The 19397-nt window shown below is 37.8% G+C and overlaps 2 pseudogenes; both read right to left on the reverse strand.

Moving 5' to 3' along the window:
* Positions 1–1265: 1265 nt before the first annotated feature.
* On the reverse strand, positions 1266–10215 carry LOC120159925 (annotated as a pseudogene).
* Positions 10216–18622: 8407 nt separating this feature from the next.
* Positions 18623–18761, reverse strand: LOC120159933 (annotated as a pseudogene).
* Between the last annotated feature and the right edge of the window lie 636 nt (positions 18762–19397).

Consider the following 19397-nt stretch of genomic DNA (forward strand, 5'->3'; position numbering starts at 1 on the left):
TTAAAATTGAGTTTCACAAAAACCTTTGATTAAGTGGAAGTTTATCTAAGCATGGATTGGACCATACTTAATATTGTAAAAAGAAAATAATAAAAGAAAATAAAGAAAGAAAAACAGAACTTCAATAAATAACCAATGAAAATAAATTTCATCTTTCTACTGAACCTAATAACCAAGAGTTTTAATTAAATAAAATAATTATTTCATATGCAAAAGAAAATAAATAATCAAACTAAAAATCCTACCGAGAGTTCTAAATAAAAAACCAATTCCTAAATAAATAATAATAATAATAAAGTAATCAAACTAAAACCCTAAATTTACAAGGTGTACACAAAAGATAAAAATAAATATTAAAGTTTTGTAGTCATGGTTAAATTCTACTTCATCTTTTGATAACATTGTCCCATGTAAATTTTAAATTAAATATTTAAAATAATTCTGCTCGTCTTCTAGAAGATGCTAACTATACCATCGGAATCTGTTAATTTTTGGGCTAATTAAACTAATCAGGCTCATGTTCAATATAAACCTAAAATAAAGATAAATCAATAATATACATGCGATAAATAGAGATAAATAATAATAAAAAAATATGTAATATTAAACTCCTATCAATAAATTATATTTAATAAGTTAATATAAAATACCCAAATTTAAATCTTTTTATCCTCAATTTAATTTTTTATCACGTGTCACTATTCAGTTGAATGACTAATTTTATTTTAACTTATTTAAAATATGACTAAAATATAGAATATATAAATAGCATGGACCAAATGTATGATTATATCAAAATAACATGTCACCTAATATGTTTACCGTTAATGACAGTTAACCCGTGATGATCATATCTTAATTAAATAAAAATTAAAGTGACCATATATTATATTTTTTTTAAAATGAATGAGAAAAAATAAACAAAAGATGAATATAAATAATCAAATTTTAACCCTTAATTTTAAAACATTATACTTGAAGGTCTTAAAATAAAACGAAAATCTAAAATGGAATTGCGTTGAAATGCATTTAAATTCATGACTACCGAAAACATTAAGGAAACTAACACTCGGTCGGTGAAATATGTATAATTAAGAAGAAACTGAAATCTAAACAAAACTCACTTAACAGCTACTGAATATCAACACAAAAGACCTCAAATTTGTATTACTGCATTTAAATCACAACATCCAACACCCTAAAAGGCATACAATGAAGCTTTAAACATCTTTTTTTTTTTTTTTTGTTTGGTTCTATGGAGATGGATGAACATGAAATCGTCAACCTAGGGTCCCCATTTTCATGGACATGTCAAAGTTCTTTCCAACGTATAAGTTCAAACCCGAAATTGCCAGCATCAAAGATTTTTCTTGCCTTGTCCATCTTCATCGTCATCATCTTGCAAATGCATCTGTTCAACCGAGCTCAACTCGATGTTTGAAGCACCATTAGCCACTGGACTTCCGTCGATTTCGAGACCTGATGTGTCTACACTTCCACCCAATCCCAGCACGGTTACTTTCTCGATTTTCCAACCTTTGTCCAAAGCAAAATTACCCTCCTGAACTTGTGAGCAGATCTTCACCGTTCCCTCCTTCACCGTAGCGTATAAATCAACGTATGTCGAATACACGTTCCCGAGCTTCATTTCGGGGAGCTCGTCATTGTCGAGATAAAGGTTGCCTTTGGCTTGTGCTTCGCTAGCCCCGGCAGGGAAGGTTACTATGAGAGTGAATGGTGTCATTCTAGCTTCGTTGGAGATCATTCCACCTGGTTGCATCGGTAGTATGGTATTCTGATACAAATGTACATTAACCACATTCAACGGTGCATCGAGTGTGAAGTATTGTCCCTTTGACACAATGGTTTGTGTCATATCGAAGACGCTGCACCAAGAACCGGGCGGGAAGAGTGCTTTAACCAAGGTTTTCCCTTGTTCAAGCACTGGAGATACCATCAGGCTGCTTCCGAGCAAGAATTGGGTGCTCAATCCATAGCACTCCTTGTAAGAAGGAAATGAGAAGAAAATTGGCCTGGCAATTGGTGCTCCACTTGTACGAGCCATATAGTTGAGTGTATAGAGGTATGGAAGAAGTTTATATTAGAGAATTAATTATAATAGATTTTATCTATATTTTAAATTATTGTAATCAATTATAATATTCTTGTAATTAGTTGTAATCCCCTAACTCTAGGCTAGTCTCCTATTTCTATGCCTTGTAATTAGTTGTAATCCCCTAACTCTAGGCTAGTTTCCTATTTCTATGTGTCCAATTTTGTGTATATATATTCACTCTTAATCAATGGAAAACTCAAGCCATTGTTTCTCATTACTCTTCTCTCTATTTCAACATGGTATCACGAGCCTAATCTTCCTGAGCATATTTTCTTCTCCTTTTTTTTTTGGTTCAAAAACACCACGATCCTTCATATACATATATCTAAAACTACGCCACTAGTCCCTTCAATGGCTTCCCATACGACTTCCTCTTCCACCAACGATCCTATTACTATCCAAAATTCTCAAGATCCTCAACATCCTCTCCTTACAATAAATCTCTCCAATATCACCAAATTGTCATCCACCAATTATCTCACATGGAGCCTTCAAATCCAATCTCTTCTTGAAGGTTATGATCTTCATCACTTTATTGATGGCACTCAAACTCCACCACAACCCACCATCACCGTCAATGGTGTTACATCTCCAAATCTGGCGTACACAACCTGGAAGCGTCAGGATCGTCTCCTTTTTAGCGCTCTCCTTGGTGCCATCTCCGTTTCATTGCAACCGCTTATTGCCCGCACCACCACTTCCCTTGATGCATGGCAAACCTTAGCTAATACCTACGCCAAACCATCTCGTGGTCATATTAAACAATTGAAGGAACAATTAAAGCGGTGTAACAAGGGCTCAAAATCAATTAGTGAATACATGCAAGCGATAAAGACTCGTGCCGATGAACTTGCTCTTCTAGGGAAGCCAATTGATGATGAGGATCTTATTGATCGGGTTCTAGAAGGACTAAGTGATGAGTATAAATATGTCATTGATGCCATTAATGCCCGTGACACGTCAATTTCTTTTGCTGAACTTCATGAGAAACTTCTCAACAAAGAAACATCTCTTCAGACCGCTCAACCACCTTCCCTATCACTACCAGCCACGGCAAATCCCACGGCTTTTCGGAATCGTCCAAATTGGCGTCCACCAGCCACCAATTCACAACAATCAGGCCCTACCACTATACTTTCTCCTCATGATCAACGCCAACCCAAACCTTATTTGGGTCGTTGTCAAGCATGCGGCACTCAAGGACACACTGCCAAACGATGCCCGATGTTTCGACTTGTCAATAATCAACAATCACCAGCATCTCGTCCTCAAGGCTCTCAGGGATATCACCCTTCCACACCCTGGCAACCACGAGCCAATCATACTATTCTGGGCAACAACACTACACCTACTTGGCTGCTGGATAGTGGAGCATCTCACCACGTTACGTCTGACTTGAGCAATCTCTCTCTTCATAGCTCGTACCAAGGATCTGATGATGTCATGATTGGCGATGGATCGGCCCTTCACATAACCCATACTGGTTCTACCACCATACCAACTTCCTCTCGCACCTTTACTTTACAAAATGTCCTTTGTGTCCCTTCCATGAAAAAGAACTTAATTTCGATTTATCAATTTTGCACTCATAACCATGTTTCTGTTGAATTCTCACCCTCTGCTTTTCAGGTGAAGGATCTAAACACGGGGACAATCCTTTTGATGGGTGAACCTAAGGATGGCGTATATGAGTGGCCGACTACATCCCCTTCAGTTTCCTCTTCACCATTGCTTGCATTTTCCAGTGTCAAGACCACTTCGTCGAGTGGCACTCTAGACTAGGTCATCCGTCATTTACTATTATGAAAAATATTGTTTCCAAATTTCCTTTACCATTGTCTAGTCCGTTATCCTCTTTCACACATTGCAATGCATGTTCATGCAATAAAAGTCATAAAATTCCATTTTCTTCTTCTACCTTAACTTCATCTCACCCGCTTGAACTTATCTTTTCTGATGTCTGGACCTCTCCTGTTTATTCTGTTGATGGTTTTCAATACTATGTTATTTTTGTTGATCATTATACACGATATATTTGGTATTATCCCCTTAAACGAAAATCTCATGTGCATGACGTCTTTGTACGTTTCAAGGCATTAGTCGAAAACCAATTTAAACACCGAATTATTACCCTCTATTCAGATAATGGTGGTGAATATCAAGCCCTTGATCGTTTTCTCTCCACCAATGGTATATCACATCTTACTACACCACCCCATACACCAGAACATAATGGTTTTTCTGAACAACGTCATCGACATATTGTTGAAACTGGTCTATCTCTCCTTACTCATGCATCAATGCCTTTAACTTATTGGACTTACGCCTTTGCCACTGCTGTATATCTCATCAACCGTATGCCCACACCCACACTACATTTTTCATCTCCTTTTGAGAAACTCTTTGAGTCTCAACCCAACTACACTAAACTTCGGGTGTTTGGTTGCTTATGTTATCCGTGGCTTCGTCCTTATTCTCAGCACAAACTTGACTCTCGTTCCACTCCTTGTGTTTTTCTTGGCTACTCTTTAACACAAAGTGCATATATCTGTCTCGCTCTATCCACTTCTAAAATACATTTCTCGTCATGTCAAATTTCTTGAAAACTCATTTCCCTTTAGCACTCACCAAATCCATCTAGCGCGTCCCACCCCAGAGATCATTTCCAAATGGCTTCCCCCGGTCCAAATTTTACCAATTTCAAGTGGCTCACTCAATACGCCTCCACAAAGGGATTCCTCATGTCAACATCCGTCACAAAATACCCAAACAGACCACTGCCCTTCCTCATCAGTCGACCGTCGATCCCTATCCATAGACCTCCCTTTACCCGAACATAGCTCAGTTAATCGCCAAGAAACCATCGTCGACCATTTACCACTAGAACCACACAATTCTGAGACCTCTTCTGCTTCAATCATAGCGCAACCCACCCATCAAAATACCCATCCCATGACCACTAGATCGAAAAACAACATCCATAAACCCCTAACCAAATAAACCTCACTGCTATCATTTCTCAACCATCAGACATTGAGCCTCATACTGTTTCTCAAGCCCTAAAGATCCCAAATGGAGACAAGCTATGAATGATGAGTTTGATGCTCTTGTTCGGAATGGAACTTGGGAGCTTGTTCCATCTACTTCTCTGCAGAATCTTGTTGGATGTAAGTGGGTCTTTCGTATTAAACGGCTTCCTAATGGTTCTATTGACAGGTACAAAGCTAGATTAGTTGCCAAAGGCTTTCATCAAATACCTGGAGTGGATTATCATGACACTTTTAGTCCGGTTGTCAAGCCGACAACAATACGACTTGTTCTAAGCCTGGCAATCAGTAGAGGTTGGCAATTGCGACAATTGGATGTTAATAATGCCTTTCTTCAGGGCCATCTTTCCGAAGATGTCTACATGGCCCAGCCTCCAGGATTTGTTGATAAAGACAATCCAACACATGTATGCAAACTAAAGAAGGCAATATATGGACTCAAGCAGGCCCCACGGGCTTGGTACCTTGAACTTCACCAATTCCTCATTGAGTCTGGGTTCACAAACTCTCAAGCAGACACTTCCCTATTCATTCTTCACTCAGGTGACACTACTATATATCTACTTGTTTATGTGGATGACATTATTATCACAGGCACCAACACCAATATTATTCAGCGCTACATTGACCTCATGGCACAAAGATTTTCAATCAAGGATCTTGGCACATTGTCTTATTTTCTCGGCATTGAGGTTCTAACTACTCCATCCGGTCTGCTGCTTACTCAAAGGCGCTACATCACTGATCTTCTTGCCCGGACAAAAATGATTGGTGCAAAACCTGTTGCTACACCACTTGTTACAGATGGAAATCTTACACTTCATTCAGGTACAACTCTAACTGACTGCACAGAATATAGAACAATTGTTGGCAGTCTACAGTATCTTTGCCTCACTCGCCCAGACATAGCATATGCTGTCAACAAGCTTTCTCAATTCATGCATCGCCCGACGTCTGAACATTGGAATGCTGCAAAACGACTGCTTCGATATCTATGTGGCACATAAACTCATGGATTATTCCTTCACAAGGCAAATCCACTTTCCCTTCATGCATTCTCAGATACTGATTGGGCTGGAAACAAAGATGATTATACCTCAACGAGTGCCTATATTGTCTATCTTGGTCGTCATCCTATTTCTTGGTCATCCAAGAAACAACGTACAGTTGCTCGATCCTCCACGGAGGCTGAGTATCGATCAGTTGCCGCTACTACTTCTGAACTCAATTGGATTTGTTCCCTTCTCACAGAACTTGGCATCACTCTTTCTACACCGCCTGTTATCTACTGCGACAATGTTGGTACCACCTATCTCTGTTCTAATCCAGTCTTTCATTCGCGCATGAAACATGTGGCACTTGACTATCACTTTATTCGGGGTCAAGTTCAATCAGGTGCTCTTCGTGTTACTCATGTTTCCTCAGCAGATCAACTTGCCGACGCTCTTACCAAACCGCTTCCACGAAGCCGATTCCAAGATTTAAGGGTCAAGATTGGTGTCTCCTCCGGAGCTCCATCTTGAGGGGGCATATTAGAGAATTAATTATAATAGATTTTATCTATATTTTAAATTATTGTAATCAATTATAATATTCTTGTAATTAGTTGTAATCCCCTAACTCTAGGCTAGTCTCCTATTTCTATGCCTTGTAATTAGTTGAAATCCTCTAACTCTAGGCTAGTTTCCTATTTCTATGTGTCCAATTTTGTGTATATATATTCACTCTTAATCAATGGAAAACTCAAGCCATTGTTTCTCATTACTCTTCTCTCTATTTCAACAGTTTATACCTCATACCTAGAGCATTTTGAGCAGATTTGGCGACAGTCTTCCATTGATATAACTCCTGTCTCGGCGAATAGTAATTTGCATGATCTCGAGAGAATGGGTAAAAGGCACCGACTTCGATCCAACGATTACACAACTCTTCGGTCGGAGCAGGATAGAACCCGCATATATCTGCACCAACCATTGGAACCCCAAATATACCAAAAATTCAACACTGGTTATAGAATACTTCAAATCTTCCCAAGTGCCCTTATTGTCCCCTGTTCAATGAGCAGCATACCTTCCCGAACCAACATATGTAGATCGGGACAATATGAATGGCCGTTTTCCCTCGAGCCCTTGGAGTGATTTGTGAGTGGCTATGGCTTGTGAAAAGCCGTACAGGCTGTGAGCATCGTACTCGAGAACACCATTGTAGTGAACAGCGCTAGTGGCAATAGTTTTGAACCCGATTGGTACCTGCAACCCTGAAGCATTTATCTTGTATGGTGGATCGTCCCATCTTGTCTTCGTTATGTTCTTGCAGTCCAAGCAACAGATCCAACCAGGACCTGTCCCACTTGGGCAAATCCTTCCTTTTGGTATCGTGCATTTCCCAGAACAGAAATTCGATGCTTCATTCATGTCATTCCAGTGCCCATCAACAGGAACTAGTTCATGGAAACGGCGGATTTCATCTCCCCACCATGCAACGGTTTTCGGGTTGAGGAAGTCGGGGAAATTAACAGCTCCACGCCACAATTGAGCCAAGTAAGGCTCACCATCATACTTGATAAATACATCGTTGGCGATCCCTCTTTGGTATACACCATAGCTGGAATTAACACCAATTCCAGGATCAATAATGACGATGTATTTCATACCTCTGCTATGAATTTTGTCTAGGAATGCAAGAAGCTTCGGATGAGGGTAGTTTACGGGGTTGAGGGTGAAGTCCTTATGGCCATCCATATGATCATCATCGTTCCAGATCACATCAAGAGGGATTTGAGCCTTCCTGTAGTTCTCAACAACATCTTCGAGAGATTATGGTAACCCCATCGACATTGGTGAAACCCTGAAAATCAAATTTATAGAAACAAAAAGAGAATGAATGTATTTTATTCATATCAACTGGTCATGGTAAGATACTAAGTTAAATCTTCAAGTATCCTCATGTTAGGAGCAACTCTAAAGCTGACAATGGAGGTTTCACTTAAAACAAAAATCTAATGACCAATGGTACCTTTTTTTTATTCTCTCCTCTTTTTAACTTAGTTCCATTTTCACAAAAAATGCAGAAAACAAATCCATATCAGCGTTGAAATGAAATATTGCAGTAAAAAATCATAATGGGACATGATTCCCACATGCTATTGCAAAAATACAAACACATTAGTCAAGATCGAGGGACATCTATCACATGTAAGCTGGGTTTGCCCAAGCAATGTAAGAAAAGAAAAAAACAATCGTCAAAATCACATGTGAATCTTAATCATTTATTATGCATTAAATGATGCCTTTGAGGGAAGAAAGACTCTAAAGTACTTGTTTTTTACCTTGATCATACATCAACCGACACAGAAGGTGCTATAGCTTAAAGGTAACAAACAATAGTTTACTTTGGATACCCCACAGACTAAGGACTCTAGCCGGACCACTGTCGACAATTTTTTTGAGGGTGCACCTTTGGTTACCATCAAGTTAGGGCCTACTAGTTAATTAACACATTCACAACTTTGTCATAAGGATGTGAGAGTGGCCATTCAATATCCAACTCATGTGGAAAAAGATGTAATTTTAGGAGAAAACATATCCAAAAGTTGGTTTATTTCTTTCTTTCTTTCTTAATGGTGTATCCAATAGTAAAATAAAGTATCAAGAACTTTAATCATTGATGTTATCTATCTCCATGAGACCTAAAATGCAAGAAGTCATTTTATTATTGGTCAAAGAAAAGGATCTCTTTTATCTAAAAAGGTTGATTTGTTTTGGAGAGAATTATTAGACCAAACACTGACTATATATAAAGTAAATCAGATATGGGACCAAATCCACCTACCCATATTAAAAAATGAGAACATAAAATCTCCATCTTAATATATTAGACAAATATCAGATATAACCATGTCCATTAGCAATCTAGCAGTAGCTAACTAGGATATAAATCAAGTGACCCTAGTTTTCTCTAGATTATGCGGCAAATTGTTTCTTTAATGCAACTTTAATCATCAAAATCTAACCTTTTTCTATCTAACCACACATAATGTTAGTGAGAAAATGAAAAGCATACCTAGAGACCAATGAGGCATGGGAGCTGGCCTGGCGATAAAGGAGGTATATTGATCGATAACGTCTAGTGGAGTCGGTCCGACGAAGAAATAAAAGTCGAAAACCCCACCGATAACTTTATAAGTCGATGAATTCCCTCTGTAAAACACATCCATGCCGTTGCTGTTCAACAAGAGAACAGCATGCGCATATGGCTCACCACCCACATTCCTCAAGTCCATATAAACAGGATGGGAGCCGTACAAATCAGTGTTCAAATTAATGGCCGACACATCGGTTGTGTACAATGTGTGAGGGTCGTTTGGATACAGCTTGATGCCATGGGGCTTTCTCACCGAGTCCATAGAGTGAAGCATCTTTAGGCAATTGAGTCGAAATCTCCAAGTACTGGTCTTTAAACACCATTTCTCCAAACGAGTCCGACCCATAGGAGCTGGAATTGAAAAGGGTCTGCCCATTTGATTTCCTCTTCACCGCAAAGCTAAAAGGGTCGGCTGTGTAGCTGAATATGAGCTCCGACCCGGCAATCTCCGACACTGTTATCGGATTCTTCCTCGATCTCCCAATCGTTTGCTTCAATGCCGGTGGTTGTTCCCTCGGTAAAAGATTGTAAGGAACTTCCCATCTTTGCTTCTCGGCATCTGTTATGTGCACTCTCAGACGATCTCCAGTCTCATGCCTGTAAAAGAAGAGATTTTTAAGGGGAAACGTAAAAGAAGAAGAAAATATTGTAACTTTAGGGATATTGTACTCACTTGACGTAGAGTTGCAATAGAGGAATATCAGGGCCATAAATGTGGTTCTTTTGCTTGACCTGAAGGTGGCCTATAAACCCACCATCGGTGGTCTCTTCAGCAAAGATCAAACGGTACCCTTTACCAATCTTAGTGGGAACCTATAAAGAAGATGAATACCCTCCATTGAAACATGATACTAAAACCAAAACAACATAGAAGAATGAACTTGGAGAGAACATTGCTTCAACAAAATGGAGAATAGTGAGTAGCAAAGTGAGTTAAAAGCACTATTTAACACTGAAGTCGGTCGTCTGATGCATGAATGGGATGATCTTAGCCACGTGATGAAGATGGTATGTTTTTTACAACAAAGGTGTTGGAAATAAAACAATCACACAAACAACTTTTATTGAAACTCAAACAAATATTACAAGAGCATTCTCACTCAAAAACAAGAACTACAACTCACTCTTATAAGACTTTGCTTCTTCACTCACTTAGAAGCTCTTAATTTTTCTTGATACTTAAAACTAAAATGGGAAGGGGTATTTATACTACTCAAGAACAATCCTACACCACACAAATAAACTAATTTAAACCATTACAAAATCAACAAATATCTAACTCTCACCTAACTAAATTGATGTAAGCAATGACATCATTAATTAAATGATGTAAGCAATGACATCTTTAATTAAATGATGTAAGCAATGACATCTTTAATTAAATGATGTAAGTAATGACATCAATTTAGTTTGGGTTTGGGTTTAGGCTCCCATAATAGATCAAGTTTATGATCCAACACCCTCCCTTAAACTTGATCTCGTGACCCCTAGTAGGTTCCTTAATCTTAAGAAGTCTTCGCTGGTCAGTGGCTTGGTAAAAATATCAGCAACTTGATCTTGTGACTTCACATATTCAACTTCCACATCTTTTCTTGCAACACACTCCCTTATATAGTGGTAGCGAATATCAATGTGCTTGCTTCGATCATGGAATACTGGATTCTTCGCTAAGGCAATGGCTGACTTGTTGTCGACACAAACCTTGGTAGGCTCTTCTTGTATCAAACCAATCTCCTTCAATAGATTTCTAAGCCAAATTGCATGACAAACACATGAGGTAGCAGCAACATATTCCGCTTCACAAGTGGACAATGTGACAATCGGTTGTTTCTTTGACATCCATGTGAAAGCAGTATCTCCCATGAAAAATATGAATCCAGTAGTGCTCCTTCGATTATCTATGTCTCCACCCCAATCACTGTCACTATATCCAACAAGCTTGTAATCATTAGAAACTGAATAGAACAAGCCAGAGTCAATTGTACCTTTCAGATAGCGAAGAATTCTCTTTGCGGCTTTAAAATGGGTGGTTGTTGGAGATTCCATGTAGCGACTAACCAATCCAACTGCGTGAAGAATATCGGGCCTCGTGCAAGTTAGATAGCGTAGACTTCCCACCAAACTTTTGAAGAATGTTGGATCTATACTTTCACCTTCTTCATGTTTGGACATCTTGATCCCGTATTCTGTCGGTGTGCTTATTGGCTTACAGTTCTCCATCTTGAACTTCTTTAGGATCTCCTTTGCATAGCTTTCCTGTGAAATGAAAATTCCATCCTTTTGTTGCTTAACTTCAACGCCAAGGTAGTACGCCATGAGCCCCATGTCTGTCATCTCGAATTCCTTCATCATCACATCCTTGAATTCATTAAACATGCTTGGGTTGCTTCCGGTGAAGACCAAATCGTCCACGTAGATGCACACGATCAAAATATCTTCATCTTTGATCTTGATATATAGAGCATGCTCGTAGGGACATTTGTTGAAACCATTCTCTTGGAAGTACTTGTCGATTCGGCTATTCCATGCCCTTGGTGCTTGTTTTAGCCGTAAAGAGCCTTCTTCAACTTCAACACCTTGTCTTCATGCCCTTTGACTTCATAGCCTGATGGTTGCTGAATGTAAAGTTCCTCTTCAAGAACTCCATTTAGGAAGGCGGACTTTACATCCATCTGTTGTATCTTCCACTTGTTTTGAGCTGCCAAAGAAATGATTAGTCTGATAGTCTCCAATCGAGCAACAGGAGCAAATACCTCATCATAGTCAATTCCATCCTTTTGACTATAGCCTTTAGCAACTAGCCTCGCCTTGTGCCTTTCAATCTCTCCTTTGGCATTTTGCTTTGTTTTGTACACCCATTTGACACCTATCGCCTTATGTCCCTTGGGAAGTGAGGTAAGTTCCCATGTGTCATTCTTCTCGATGGCCTTGATTTCTTCGTCCATCGCATCTCTCCATTTCTTTTCTTGTACGCTTCTTGAAAGCTCACTGGTTCACAATCGGCAAACAGACAAAATAATGTAAGATTATCTTGTCGTTCAGTTACCTCATAGAGATCTCTAAGGCTTCTTGTGCGTTGCACAACTCTTTCACTTTGAATCCCACTTGACGATGATGAAGGTGATGAGTCTCCTTGAGTGGTTGATGTTGGTGAAGTGGGTGGAGTTGCAAGCTCTTGTTGAGATTCATCTAGTTGCTCCCTCATTGTCTGCTCATCTTCTTCAAACAGAGGAAAGAAATTGAAGTCATCTGTATGAGAGTTAAAATCCCATTCTCCTTCTTCGTTGAAGACCACATCTCGACTAATCACAAACTTCTTATTGTCTGGATTGTACAACTTGTAGCCCTTCGAATTAGCATCATAGCCGATGAAGATAAAAACTCTCGCTTTTATCATCAAGCTTCGTTCTTCTCTCGTCTGGTACGTGAACATGGGCTATACTTCCAAAGGTTCTCAAGTGGGAAATGCCAGGCTTTCTTCCACTCCATGCCTCTTGCGGTGTCTTTCCCCATACACTTCTTGTTGGAGATCGATTTGACAAGTAGACTGCACACGATACTGCTTCCGCCCAAAATTCTTTGGGTAGTTTCTTGCTTTTGAGCATGCTTCGTGCCATGTCGAGGATTGTTCTATTCTTTCTTTCTGCCACACCATTTTGCTGGGGGGATCTAGGAACTGTCATTGGTCGACGAATTCCATTTGCTTCACAGAACTCTTGAAACTCCCTGGAAGTAAATTCTCCACCTCGATCGGATCTCATGGCTTTGATCTTTCTACCGCTTTCTCTCTCCACTGCTGCTTTGAACTTCTTGAAGACTTCAAAAACTTCTGACTTCTGTTTCAAGAAATATACCCAGGTTTTTCTTGAAAAATCATCAATGAAGAGAAGAAAATAGTTATTGTTACCGAGAGAGCTTGGCTTGATCGGTCCACATACATCGGTATGGATGAGCTCAAGTGGCTTCTTAGCTCTTGTCTCTGACTCCTTTGGAAAGCTTTTCCTGAATTGTTTCCCGACTAGACACCCTTCACAGAGCTGGTCAGGATGGTTGATGTGAGGTAGTCCTTTCACCATCTCCTTCTTAGATAATAGCTCTAGACCTCCAAAATTGAGATGCCCAAATCGAAGATGCCAAAGCCATGATGCATCTTTGTAGCAAGCTTTCAGGCACTTTGCAACATCATTTTGTATGTTGATCAAGAACATTCTATTCTTTGACATCGGCACTTTAGCAATGAAGTTATTCTTATCATCTTTTATAGAAAGATTATAATTATTCATATGAATATCATAACCTTTCTCTACCAGTTGCCCTAAACTTAAAATGTTACTTTTCATATTGGGCACATAGTAGACATTTGAAATAAATTGATGTCTCCCATCTTTCAAACGGATAAGAATGTTACATCTCCCTTTCACTGCTATTGTGGAATCATCTCCAAACGAAACATTTCCACTTACTGACTCGTCTAGCTCCACAAACATGTCTTTCCTTCCACACATGTGATTGCTTGCACCACTGTCAAGATACCAGGAATTTGCTTGGCCACCATCAGTTTCCTTTCGTGCTAGAAGAAGAGTTTCTTTGCCATCTGTCTTTTCCTCCATGTAATTGGCCTTCTCCTCAATTTTGTTGTTGGGAGCTCTACATTCTGAAGCATAATGCCCAAATTTTTGACAATTATAACATCGAATTTGAGATTTGTCATACTTTGAGTTTGGATTAATTCTTCCACGGCCTCGTGTTGAGCTTTCTCCTTTCTCATAGTTGTTGTTGGAATTGTTATTGTTGTAATTCCAGCCTCGTCCACGACCTCGACTTCCACCTCGTCCATGGCCTCTACCTCTGCCTTGGCCACGTTGGTTTCTATCATTGCGTTGGCTCTCATGCATATCCTTGAGTTGCAGCTTGAGGAGTTGCTCAGTAAACTCATGCTTCTTTTTATGCTTCTCTTCGTATGCTTGCAATGATCCTTGGAGCTGTTCGATCTTCATTTCTTCCAAGTCTTTAGTTTCTTCAATCGTCACGACGATGTGCTCAAATTTGGGATCTAACGAATGGAGTATCTTCTCTATTATCCTCACATCGTCTAACTTTTCACCATTTCTTTTTAATTGATTAGAAACAGCTACTACTCTTGAGAAATAATCTGAAATAGACTCAGATGCTTTCATGTTTAAGGATTCGAATTCACCTCTTAATGTTTGGATACGAACCTTCTTCACTTGCTCGGATCCTTTGTAAGAGGTTTGTAGCTTCTCCCACGCTTCCTTGCTAGAGCTTGCACTTGAAATCTTTTCAAAACCATCATCATCTAATGCTTGATAGATGAGGTAGAGAGCCTTCTTGTCTCTCTTTCTTGAATCCTTCAAAGTTGTCTTTTGATCTGGTGTAAGAGTAGCAAAAGCATCATCATCCGCATGCTCGTTATAGCCTTTCTCTATGATATCCCACACATCTTGTGATCCAAGAAGTGCCTTCATTTTGATACTCCAATTGTCGTAGTTGTTGTTGTTGAGTGTCGGAACTTGGAATGGTGCCATACCATTTGCCATATCTCTCAATATAATGAGATTTTGTAAAATCCGATTGCACGGATGAATCCGGAACGATGAAAAAAAACTTTGGAGGGACTTGGACAACTCGGTCAAGGGCTCCAACTCGGCTGACTCGGCTCAACTCGGTGAGTCAACTCGATTTTCTTGCAGCAGTCTTCCGGCGGTGCGTGGCGGTGCGTCAGAACTCAGATTGAGAAAATTCTGGTGGCGTCGGATTCCTCTCGTCGAGACCTTCGATCTTTCCAACTCTCTCTGATGCCACTTTGTTGGAAATAAAACACTCACACAAACAACTTTTATTGAAACTCAAACAAATATTAAAAGAGCACTCTCACTCAAAAACAAGAACTACAACTCACTCTTATAAGACTTTGCTTCTTCACTCACTTAGAAGCTCTTAATTTTTCTTGATACTTAAAACTAAAATGGGAAGGGGTATTTATACTACTCAAGAACAATCCTACACCACACAAATAAACTAATTTAAACCATTACAAATTCAACAAATATCTAACTCTCACCTAACTAAATTGATGTAAGCAATGACATCATTAATTAAATGATGTAAGCAATGACATCTTTAATTAAATGATGTAAGCAATGACATCTTTAATTAAATGATGTAAGTAATGACATCAATTTAGTTTGGGTTTGGGTTTAGGCTCCCATAATAGATCAAGTTTATGATCCAACAAAAGGGTGGTCCCATTTCTTATCAAAGGCTTTGATTATGGTAGAAACTTTGGTTGATATAATTCATAGAATATCTCTGGTATATTCTTCTTTTCTGGTATCAATAACACCACAGTAAATGACATTTGCAGAATTTTTATCTTCAATAAATAGTATAAGCTTAGAATCCAATGCAAACCAAGTATTTGTTCAGTTTTTTCTCCTGAGAGATCAAATATTCTTTTTATATGTATACATGTGATGATCTCAAACATTAAAAAGCATGATCCTCCGGGGCTCTTCAACAAGTTCCAACACTTTGTAGAGACAGAAAGTTTTATCATTGCTTTTCTCACAGGGGAAGGCAAACACCCTTTTTTTTATCTGTAAGCTGATAAACCATGTGTTCATGGTGAGAATCTTGTTGAAACTTATTTAATATGTTGGGATGATGATGAAATAGCTTCATCGAATTTACATTAAGTGAGATAAAATTGCATGAATCAAAGTCTGTTAACAGTTAAAGAGATAATTATTATCTTTATAGGTTTTAAGCTTAAAACCAATGATTATAAGATATTTAAACTTTCATTAAATAATTAAATGTCCTTAATATATTATTACTTATAATCACACTATATTAATAAAAAAATGGATAGAAATTAGATATTTGATTGACCGTGAATCTTTTATACGTTTTTAGTGAGAAATTAGGATCAAATCCCTGTTTTATTGCCTGCATATAGGGATGGCAAATGGACGGGTCGGGTGCGGATACTCCTTCCCCTATCCTCATCCCCACCTAATATTTTCAAATCCACCACCCGCCTACCACCCATGATGGGAAAAAAATTTTAAATCCACACCCGCCCATGCGAGTACATTCTCAAATTCATCCCCACACCCACTACTCAACTAGAGACGTACCCGACTAGACCCGTTTGACAGCAACCTTAAGTTATACATAAGCAACAAACATAAAACAAGAAGCATAATGAAATAAACCAAGGATTATAAGTTATATTTAATATAATATTAATATTTATAAATTAGTCTCTAAAATTATACCTAAATTCATAATGGTTCAAAATTTAATGGGTATTTAGTGGGCGGACGGATGTGGGGCGGGCAGTTGCAGGGCGAATGCGAGGCGGATAAGGTCTTAAACCCATCACCCGCCCACTACCCTCGATGGGTACCACTTTCTAAATTCACACCCGCCTACTACCAACTAAAGTTATACCTATTCCCGCCCCAATTAAAACGGGTATAATTCAGAATCCACGAAATTATACCCGTTACATCCCTACCTTTCATATCAGATAATAACATAAGTTATGTGTCAACGTGGCATTCAAATCAATATACTACTAGAAAACAAATAAAACTGCACCTGGTTATTAAATTATTAAACTCTTACTTGATCTCCTAATGACTAAGAAGTCGGTAAACTGTCTATTTGATACTTCATTTATTTTATGTTTTTAATTTGGTCACTCGTTTTATTTTCTAAATCATATTTAGCATTACGAATTGTTTCTATTTTGGTACCATATAATTAAGTTTGACTGTTGACTTAACGTAAATGACGATGTGGCATAACAGAATAATAATTTTAGTCCTAAAACTTACACATTCTATCAAATTGATTTTTATTCAAAATAATTCAATAAATCATTCATATTTAAAAATTATTATTAAATTATCGATAAACTAATAAAATCTTTAAAAATAAAATAAATACTAAATTAATAGAATTTTTAAATATTGAAAATTTATTGAATTATTTTGAATTATGACTAATTTTATAGAAAATGCGAGTTTTAGGGTTAAAACTATTATTATATTATGTCATATCATCATTTTAATTTAATCAATGAATAAACTTGACAACTGAATAACAAAAACGTAACGTTAGACATAATTTATAAGAAATAATTAGGATATCAAAATAAAAATGTGGGAATAAATGAGATATGAAATAGGTATTTCCCCCTTAATTTTACTACTTGAATTTACATCCATGAACGAGCAGGGAAAAGACAAATGATAGGGAAGTAAGCAAGTGAATGGTATGGCGTTTTACTAACCGATAAGGGGCTCGTGACCCTAAATTACGCCATTTGTTGTCTGACCGACCCTAACGCAACACCGCATTGTGGTTTAATGAAGAGCAATTCCCGCAGATGTTTTGCAATTAGATAAATATTTATTATCATTTAGTTTATTGTCTTGAAGTTGTAAGATACTTAAATAAGATAAAAAATAATAGAAAAAGGTACTTGAAATTAGTCACTACCGTTTATTAAAATAATCATTTTGACTCACTATCGTTTTATTAATATAATCATTTTGACTCACTATCGTTTTATTTTAGAACAAAAGATCCTAACATTTAATCAAATAATCACTCTGTATCTTATTCCTTTTTTAGAGCATTACCCCAACGTTTAGTTTTAGGATAAAAAAAATTCTATTTTAAAGTGTTAATTATTTATTAACTAACGATTTCCATCTATTAAGAGAGTTTTTCCCAACATAAAATGTTAGGGCCAAAACAACCATTTCAATAAATATTGAAGGAAAATTTTGACTATATAAAAAAGCATACTACTTATGGCGGCCTAAATTCAATGGGTTGAACCCATTAAACTGCATTAATTAAAAGAAATATTATTATATAGAGATCTTGAATTCAAACAATTATACCTAATAAAGTATGTGTTAAAGATTCTAAACAAACATTATAACCTCGTGTTATTCGATGAAACTGTTTTAAAAAATCAAAACAAAACCAAGGAATTATCCAGCAAGTACGAGGGGCTCCTACTCATGGCGGCCTAGATATTATAGATTGTTTTCAAGAAAGTAACCTATGCTTTTCTGCTGGGCTGTATTTGTGAGTAAAGGTGTAAACTTGACTTAACTTAAAAAACTTATAAAATAAAAATTATTAGATTAAACTTAAACTCAAAACAAAATTTTAAAATTTAACTTAAACTTAAAAAAAACACAAACTCAAAAAAATTCAAACTCAAAAAAACTCAAATTCAAAAAAAATTCAAGAGATCAAACTCAAAAAATCTCAAAATGAAAAAATTTCAAAAACTCTTACAAGCTCGAGAACTAAGAGGGGGTTTGAACATAATTTTCAACTAACAATCGACACGCCTCGGTTCTAACCTTATGAGCTGCGTCATTGCCCCAACCAAGCGCAAAGATGTCTCACATATATGTATCCCCTCGCCTTTTATAATAGAGTCAAGGATTACCCTCGCCTTAAACCTACCGATGTGGGATATATGGGTCACTTATTTGTCGAAGTTTGTAAAGAGATATGGGAAGTCAAAACTGGAACGAGCAACGGAACTGTTTGGGCATGCCGTTGAAACGACACCTTCTGATGCAGTAAAACCCCTTTATCTTTATTACGCCAAAACGACCAGAATAACCGAATAAAAAACACCACCAAACCCCCATAGCCACCTTCACCATCATAATGTCCAAATCTACTGCGAAAACCTCCAAAAGATCGTTGACACAACTATGATGGATAATCACCGTATCATTTAGATTCTTTAACTGGAAAATGATGGAGACGAGATAAGCTAGAATCAGGCCACAGCTACTAACTCTCGAAAGAGCCAACTCCGATGTCCCGAATGCACTTCAGTGTCTGTGCTGTGGAGGGATGCTGGGAAGAGCAGCCCCATCATTACTATCAACAGCAGTTCTGAATTCACAAAAGCCGTTGTCTTGTTGAAAGCCTGCACCTTTCTAACAATCCCACCAGAAAAGAATGCGATCCTAAGAAAAAATAACAAGTTTGACAAAACTAAACCCGACAATGATAGCTGA

Source organism: Hibiscus syriacus, unplaced genomic scaffold (assembly GCF_006381635.1).
Source record: "Hibiscus syriacus cultivar Baekdansim isolate YM2019G1 unplaced genomic scaffold, ASM638163v2 tig00111387_pilon, whole genome shotgun sequence".
Classification (NCBI taxonomy): Eukaryota; Viridiplantae; Streptophyta; class Magnoliopsida; order Malvales; family Malvaceae; genus Hibiscus; species Hibiscus syriacus.